This window comes from Tursiops truncatus, chromosome 10, assembly GCF_011762595.2.
Source record: "Tursiops truncatus isolate mTurTru1 chromosome 10, mTurTru1.mat.Y, whole genome shotgun sequence".
NCBI classification, from domain to species: Eukaryota; Metazoa; Chordata; class Mammalia; order Artiodactyla; family Delphinidae; genus Tursiops; species Tursiops truncatus.
In genome coordinates this window covers 23,664,258-23,673,390 of record NC_047043.1, presented here as the reverse complement: position 1 = coordinate 23,673,390, position 9,133 = coordinate 23,664,258, and positions in this window count along the sequence as shown.

Genomic DNA, 9,133 nt, shown 5'->3' with positions numbered 1-9,133 from the left:
CTTTGGAGAGGAGGGAAGATTTACAAGCAGACCCAGGGATCTATTCCCAGAACTCCAGGAAGTCAGGAGGAAAGAAGGCAGACCATTCTGAAAAAGTTGGCCAGGGGTAGGGTGGCATGGGGCAGGGAAAAATGCCATCTGCCCACAGCTGTTCCTGCTTGCAGGCTGAAGGGTGGCAGACAACTTGGATTAGCCCTACTTGGTGTGTCGTACCAGTGTAGGGAAGGCAAAGGAAGCAAAGAGCTGTGGGAGTCGGGCTGCTATAACAAAAATACCATCACTGGATGGCTTATAAAGAACAGAAATGTACTGCAAGCCTGAGATCAGGGTGCAGCACAGTCAGGTGCAGGCCCTCTTCTGGGCTGTAGACCTCTCACTGTATCCTCACTTGGCCGAAAGGGCTAGGGAGCTCTTTGGGGTCTCTTTTATAAGAGCACTAATCCCACTCATGAGGGCTCTACTCTCATGACCTAAGTACCTCCCAAAGGCCTCACCTCCTAATACCATTGTATTGCACATTAGAATTTCAATATATGAATTGGGGGAGAGGGGAGGGCACACAAACATTCTGACCAAAGCTGAGTGCCAGGGAGGAAGTCCAGAGCCTCTCAAGTCTGCCTGGGGCTAGTTGCTCTCTCCTATCCTGAGATCAACCAGGAGACCTCTTGGGGAGGGGGAGGAGACACAAGCGGTGGGCTTGGTATCTTCAGTTGTACACCTGCAGGACAGGGTCCTATCTTGTATTCCATGCAGGATACTGCTGAAACATTGTCCGAGACAGCAGGTATGAACACTGAAGCTCATGAAGTTTATAATCTAGAAGGAAAGCCATGCACTGTGATAGGAGACATGGGATGAGGATGGGATGGAGTATGGAAATCATGGGTTCTCCTTTGGATGTTTCAGGTTTCATGTGCCTTCCGGACCCAATTTCGTGAAAAAAGAACTGACATCTGCAGCTTGCACTTCCTCACTACCTACTCACTTTTCCCCTGTTGAATAGGGTGTATTGTTGTCAGAAATGTCTTTCTTTCATACCCACTGCTTCTTAACCCTTTGAAATGCGCTTCCATTCCCAACTCTACTGAAATTGTTCTTTCAAACAGTACGAAATGACCAAAAGTTACCAGGAGCCAAAATCAATGGCATTTTCACAGTACACTGCCTCTCTGAACCCTCCCATGTGCCCTAAGTATCTATATCTGGATTTCTTTTCCCTTCTCTGAGAATTTCCCTTGAAAAAATCTCGTCCACTCCAAACTCAGACGTCATTTGTAACCAGATGCTTCTTTGCTACAGACTGAATGTTTGTGTTTTCCCAAAATTCATCTGTTGAAGCCTAATCCCCAATGTGGTGATGGGGCATTTGGGAGATGATTAGGTATTGAAGGTAGGCCCTCATGGATGGTATTAGTGCCCTTATAAAAGAGACTCCAGAGAGCTCTCTTGCTCCTTCCACCATGTGAGGACATAGCTAGAAGAAGGCTGTCTATGAACCAGAAGGAGCTCTCACCAGACACTGAATCTGCCAGCACCTTAATCTTGGAATTCCCAGCCTCCAGGACTGTGAGAAATTGATTTCTGTTGTTTATAAGACAGCCAGTTTATGGTATTCTGTTACAGCAGCCCAAATTGACTAAGACATTCTGCAACCTATGTATTTATAGGCAGACATTCTTCTGGTGCTTGTGGAACACGGATGGTTGGACGGATGGTTGCTGGTTCTCTAAACTCAGCAGGTTCCAAACCAAACAGATGAAATGCCACTGAAAACCTGCTTCCCTACCTTTGTAGACAGCACCATTTCCTGGGCGCCCTTATCTGAAAACGTGACGCCCCTTCCACCTCCTTCCTGCCTTTACTTTTGGGGAGCTGTTAAGCTCAGTCAATTCTGCCATCACAATGTCTTTTGAATCTGTAACTTTTTCCCAACTCTTGCTGGAAAAATGACCTCATCTAGGATTATTGCAACAGCTCCCCTTTCCTACCTCTCCCTACCTCAAGTCTCCCTTGACACTGCTGTCAGGTTATCCTCCCTAAACACACTTCTCACAACCCCTTAACACACCTCTCAAAAGCCCTTCAAGATTCCCTATTGTTTACTCACCCGGTTACACAATTTTAATCTGGCCTTCAACCTCTTCCATAATTTGAAATCATCCAGCTTTCTCTGGAACCAAACTGTACTATTCACCATTCCCACTTCAGGTCTTTACCCAGCTGTTCTTCAAATCTAAGACCTCTTACTCCAATCTCTGCCTGTTACAAACCAAATTGTTTGCTGCTTGTCATGTGTTTCAGACCACATCTAAGCTTTTGCTCACGATATTCTCCTTCCCTTCACATCTGCTTCTTTACTTGGCTAAAATGTACCTATCCTTCAAGGCTCAGATCAATTGACCCCTTCACTCCAGCAAGAGGGAATCTCTCTCTATCACGGGTTGGACTAAAGCAGTGGGTTTCTGAACATAGCTCCAGGCATTCCTTGGAGCCATGATTTTTACCCCTGGCTGTACATTATAGTCATCTGGGGAGCATTTAAAAATCCCAAACCCCAGGTCGCATCCTAAACCAATTAAATCACAATCTCTTGGGACTCAGGCGTCAATATTTTTAAAGACATCCCCAGGTGATTCCAAAGGTCGGGATCCCAGCCAAGGCTGGGAATCACAAGCTTAGAGGCACTTTGGGGACCACCGCAGAGAGGAGAGGCCGAAAGATGTGGCTTCAACTAGAGCCAATTTCTTTAGGAGAAAGTATCTGGGTCTAAAACATACCCATTGTTCACTTTATCTGGATTTTTTCCCATCTCTTCCGGCTGAGATCTTGATGTCCTCACCTTACCTTGTCAGCTACTTGAAGGCAGGAGCCAAATCTGGCTTATCTCTGGTTTTCAGACCCTCACAGATAAAACCTCTTCTATCAATCTTTGAACTCAATTGAATGGAAAGGAATTAAGGAGAGAAAGAAGTGAATGAAAATGACTTCTCCAAGCTCTCATCACCTCACTCAGATTTCTCCCTCGGAGGCGTATTCCAATTCATTTCTCCTCCTACCTTACCTCAACTCCCTCCAAGAGCAAGGATGCCCGTGGCTCTTGTCCTCCTATCAACAGAGCTTCTATCCTCCAGGAGGAGAGTCTTTGGACCTTCTAACAGCTATTGGGAGCTCTGATTCCCCCATGATTCGATTCTGGATCATCACTCTCCTGTTGAACCCTCACTGAAGATTCAGTATCTAGCTTACTGCCTTTCTCTCTGCCATCTACTCTCTACCATTCCTCTCTACCATCTACCTCTGCCATTTCATTATTTTTGGTGGCTTCAATATCCATGTAGATAACCATACAGCACCCTCGTCAGTTCCTTCCCTTCCTCAACTCCAATGATGTTTCCCCCCTCCCCAGCCACTGTCTCCCTGTGTCACATCTTTGACTTGGTTACCACAAATAATTGCCTCCCCTCCAAAATCTCTTCAGTCTTTTCATGTCACCCCTCCTCCTTCACTCAGTATCCCTGTTCCAAAAATTCTTCAACCCCACCTGGACCTCCCATTCATTGACTCTCTCACTCTTCTTTGCCACTAGATACCCTCATTTTTTACTTACCTCAATACCTACTGCAGATCCCAAGATTCAACACTGTAATTGCCTCTCAGGCCTTGCACTGTATTCTTGGTCCCTCTCCCTTCAACACATTTTATCCCTGGTTAAATCCAACTCTGCCTGCACCACACCTGCACCCAAGAGCTGAATGTGTCTGGGGAAAAAACACACAGTCATACCGACTGGTCTCGCTTCCTTTCCGCCTTCAATGTGGCCTGCAAGCCTGCATTTTCCCACATTCCCCAAATCTGAGACCACAATTTCATAAGATGACAACCTTTCTTCCTATCTCAGTTAGAAAATAGAAACTGTCAGAAAAGAACTTCCTCATGGTCCCACCCCCAAATCTACCAGGCCACCTGCATCTCTATTGAATTCAATGCCTTCCCCTTGTTACTGCAGAGAAGCTGACCTGCTCACTGCCCCCATCCCATCTGTGAGCTGGGATCCCATTCCTTCTCACCTGCACAGAAATGGGACTCTTGAAATTATCCCCTATCTCTCCCACATAATCAGCTTTCCCCTCATTACTGAAACATTCCCATCACCATATAAACATGCTGCAATAATACAGCTCATCTTTGAGAATAAGGGGAAAGAACTCTTTAAAAAAAAATATATATATATATATTTATTTGGCTGTGACAGGTCTTAGTTGCCACATGCGGAATCTTCTTTGCGGCATGCAGGATCTAGTTCCCTGACCAGGGACTGAACCCAGGGCCCCTGCATTGGGAGCATGGAGTCTTAGCCACTGGACCACCAGGGAAGTCTCAAAAACTCTTTTGCTACTCACCTATGTAGCAAAAGCACAATGTTCAGAATAGTGGTTACCTCATGACAGGAGGAGAATTCTTTTGTTTTTCAATTTTTTAATTGAAATATAGTTGATTTTGTGTTAATTTCTGCTGTACAGCAAAATGATTCAGTTATACATATATATATATATATATATATATATATATATATATATATATATACATTCTTTTAAAAATATTCTTATCCATTATGGTTTATCATAGAATATTGAATATAGTTCCCTGTGCTATACAGTAGGATCTTGTTGTTTATCCATTCTATATATAATAGTTTGCATCTGCTAACCCCAAATTCCAATCCATCCCTCTCCCACTCGCCCCTCCCCCAGGAGAATTCTGAGTGGAGAGGGATACACAGGGAGCGTCAACAATAGCAGAAAGATTTTATTTCTTAAGCTGCAAGATACTCATTTAATTACTTTGGAACCTATACGTGCTGGGGTTGAGAAACTCTGGTCTAGAACCATTAGCAACATTTAACACAGTTGATCACTCCCTCCTCCTTGAAATGCTTTCTTCACTTCTACTCTTTCTGGATCCAGCTTAAGAAAGTGTCCCCTAGTTCCTTATTTGCTGCTACTTCTCAGTTTTCGTTGACTCTTTCAGGCTCCTAAATATTAGAGGGCCTCAGGACTCTGCCCTTGGCCCTTGTCCTCCACCCTAATCCAAGGTCCTGTGCTACCATTGTCCCTTGGCTAGCCCCTTAATTGGATTTTCTGATTAATTGGGTTTCTGCCTTATACAGTCCTTCCTTCAGGAAGAGACCACAGTAATCTTTTAACTTAGCAGATGATATCACTCACCTTGCTCAAACCCTCTGACGGCTCCCGATCACACTTAGAACAAAACCCTTACCTTGGCTCATGAGGCCTACCTGACCTGGCTTCTCCCCACCTCTCTGACTTCATCCCCTCCTACTCTTTCCCTTGCTTACTCTGATTCACCCACTCTGGCCCCCTTGCTGTTCTTCTAGCTGCTATGATTTAGCATAAAAATCTAATTCCTTCCTGCCTCAGGGCCTCTGCGCTTGTGTTTTTCTCACCCTGGACACTCTTCCTTCAGATATCTGCATGCCTGCTCCCTTATGTCATTTATGTCTTTGCACAAATATCACCTCCACAAGGAGACTTTCCCTTGTCATATGATTCAAAACAGCACCATGCACACCTGGGGGCGTTTTCTGTCCATTCCCTTACCCAGCTTCATTGTGTTCATAGCACTTGCTACTTTATTTTTTCCTTTCTGGTGTAGTTATTTATCTAATACCACCTTGTACAAAATTGACATTATATTTTATTGGTTGATTTTTATTGCCTATTATCTTCACTAGAATATAAGCTGCAAGAGATCCAGGGCTTTTTTCCACTGCCTTATTCCCAGAACCTAGCACAGTGCTTGGCACAGAGGAGGCCCTCAGTAAAGATTTGCTGAATGACTGAATAAGTAGCTCATGGAGTTGTGTGAAGAGAAATGAGGTAATATACATAAGACACTTAAAGAAATGTCTGGTATTGTGGTCAGGTGTTGGTAAAGACCAGCTCTTAGAATTAAACATTTCACTGTGGAAAAGGCTGCCTTTCACTACCTCATCCTGCCTGAAATCTCTGCCTATAAGGGAAGCACAAGCAAAATGGTTTGGGAACCGAGAGGGGAGAGGACCTATTTTGACATAAATCCCAGCAGAACTAAAAACCACAGAAACACCAAAGCTAAACAGAAGGGGAAATGGATTTAGCCTTTGGAAAGCTAGAATTTTTGTCTCTTATGCTGATGCTAAATGGCAGAAAATAAGTGCAGCATATGGTTCCGTGTGGTGAGTATGGAATTCAGGGGAATGTGAGGGTGTAAAAAGTTCCAACCAGCTTGATGCCTGGTGACAGGGCAGCAGGAATGGGTATAGGAGAAGCTGAAATTGACAAGCCAGAGATGAATAGCATGGGTGTAAAGTGGCTTTCCTTTCCTTATATCTCCTGCTTTGTGCTGCTTCCTCCACCTGCAATAAATCCCTTCAATCTCTACATGTCAAAATTATGGCCATCCTCCAAGGCTCAACCCTTTGGAGACCTTTTCAGATCACCCCCAGTTGGAAATAGCTTCCCTTCCACTTATCACTTTTGCCCTTGCGTCTGGAGTTTCGTTAACTATAACTCTTTACCCTTGTTAGCCTACTGATGGGGAGTTCTGTATTTATTTCCATGTCTCACTGACTAATCCTGAGTACTCAGTAAGGGTTACTGAATAGATAAGAAAAGAATTATTACCCCCAAACTGGGTTCAGCTCTTGGTGTGTTGAGCCAGAAGACACAACCTAGCCAAGGATAGGTAGAAGAAGGATTTATTACAGCAAGTAAGGAGAACACCAGGAATCTTTCCCAAAGCAGTGTCTTCTCAAACAGCAAAACTGTGGAAGTTTTCAGCTAAGGGTGCATACTCATGAAGGGGCTTGGGCATAGTATGCATACTCTTGAAGGGGCTTGAGCACAGAATTGGGGCAAAGGTCGACAGAGTCCAAGCTTTAGTTTGAAGTCATTAGGGTCAGAAACAGTAGCATCCTTCAGGTGTTAGTTGATCTAGTGGTTGAGCGCTTATGAGGGGTGTTAAATTCTGCAAAACGGCTCAAGAAAGTGCTTCTGGCTAATTCTTATCATTGAAACAGAACTGGGAGTCTTTACAACTGATTTATTATCTTTGCTATTGTTACTTCCTTTTTTTCTTTCTTTCTTTATTTTTGGCTGCGTTGGGTCTTTGTTGCTGTGCGGTAGTTGCAGCGAGCGGAGGCTACTCTTCATTGAGGTGCATGGGCTTCTCCTTGCAGTGGCTTCTCTTGTTGCAGAGCACGGGCTCTAGGCACGCGGGCTTCAGTAGTTGTGGCTCGCAGGCTCCAGAGCGCAGGCTCAGTAGTTGTGGTGCACGGACCTAGTTGCTCCGCGGCATGTGGGATCTTCCTGGACCAGGGCTGGAACCGGTGTCCCCTGCATTGCAGGCGGATTCTTAACCACTGTGCCACTAGGGAAGTCCAAGGATTGTTACTTCTTAAGATCATTAATACTAAGACCTATTCAAGGGCAAGCACTGTGGCAAGGCTTAGATCACAAAATGGTTTAGGCCTAAAATGGCTTCTCTTATGTTAAAAAGCTATTATCGGGGACTTCCCTGGTGGTGCAGTGGTTGAGAGTCCGCCTGCCAATGAAGGGAACACGGGTTTGATCCCTGGTCCGGGAGGATCCCACATGCGGCGGAGCAGCTGGGCCCGTGCACCACAACTACTGAGCCTGTGCTCTAGAGCCCGCAAGCCACAACTGCTGAGCCCATGCGCCACAGCTGCTGAAACCTGCGTGCCTAGAGCCTGTGCTCCGCAGCAGGAGAAGCCACCACAATGGGGAAAGCCCGCGCACCACCATGAAGAGTGGCCCCCACTTGCCACAACTGGAGGAAGCCCTCGCGCAGCAACGAAGATGCGACGCAGCCAGAAATAAATAAATTAAAAAAAAAAAAGCTATTATCTGGTTCTTTTCTTCTGGGGATCCCCCCCCCCACTCTGTCTGCTTACAGAATGTTACTTCACCTATTTAGAAGGCAAGTGTCATATGCTCCGTGTGTGCTGAGACAACATGGAACAACCACCAGCTCACAAATTACCTTGCATCAGCTCCTGAACCTCTCCTTGGGTTCTGCCATCAGATTAGATCTTCCTTCCTTCCTTCCCTCCTTCCTTTCTTTCTTTCCGCTGCACCGGCATGCATGTGGGATCTTAGTTCCCCGAACAGGGATCGAACCTGTGCCCCCTGCATTGGGAGCGTGGAGTCTTAACCCCTGGACTGCCAGGGAAGTCCCCAGATTAGATCTATAATGAAGGCAAAACAATGCCTTTATGGGGTAGGGCAAGGAGAGCAGCAGAATATGGCCAGATCCTCTGAGATCCCATGTTCTCTAGACAGGCTTGGGGATATAATCCTCCAGGCTTATTTCCCTTCTTTTTTGTTGATTCCTTGGTGACTATCTCCAGAGAACTGAGCTGTAGAATACTAGGACTCAGGGGCAGGGAACTGGGAGAGAGCAATCTGTGAGAGTCAGTCAATATTCATGCAGTTAACACTTTAGGGGTACAGCCTATGCTATTTCCCATTCCTGAGTTTTCACATCTTGGCCCCTTCCTAGACCTGTGTTTCTCAAGCTGAGACCCAGGGGAATCTACAGATCCATGAATGTCATCTCTGGGGACTTTTCAGTCCTCTTATAAAACTTAACTTTTGTGTTTTCATTTTAATGGGTCATCTTTTTATTGTTTGTTCGTTTTGTTTTATTTATTTATTTATTCGGCTGTGCCAGGTCTTAGTTGTGGCACTCAGGATCTTTGTTGCAACGTGTGGGATCTTTTAGTTACGGCATGTGGAGTCTTTAGTTGCGGCATGTGGAGTCTTTAGTTGTGGCATGTGAGATCTACTTCCCTGACCAAAGATCAAACCCGGGCCCCCTGCATTGTGGGCGTGGAGTCTTAGTAGCCACTGGACCACAAGGGAAGCCCCTGGGTCATCTTTTTAAAAATAAAAATATTTCCATTCTAGATGATTTGGATTACTGTCTTCCCCCCGCCCCCCTTTCCCCCCACACCGCATAGCACGCTTAGCACCACACAGTCATGTGGGATCTTAGTTCCCCAGCCAGGGATCAAACCCACGCCCCCTGCATTGAAAGCATGGGGTCTTAACCA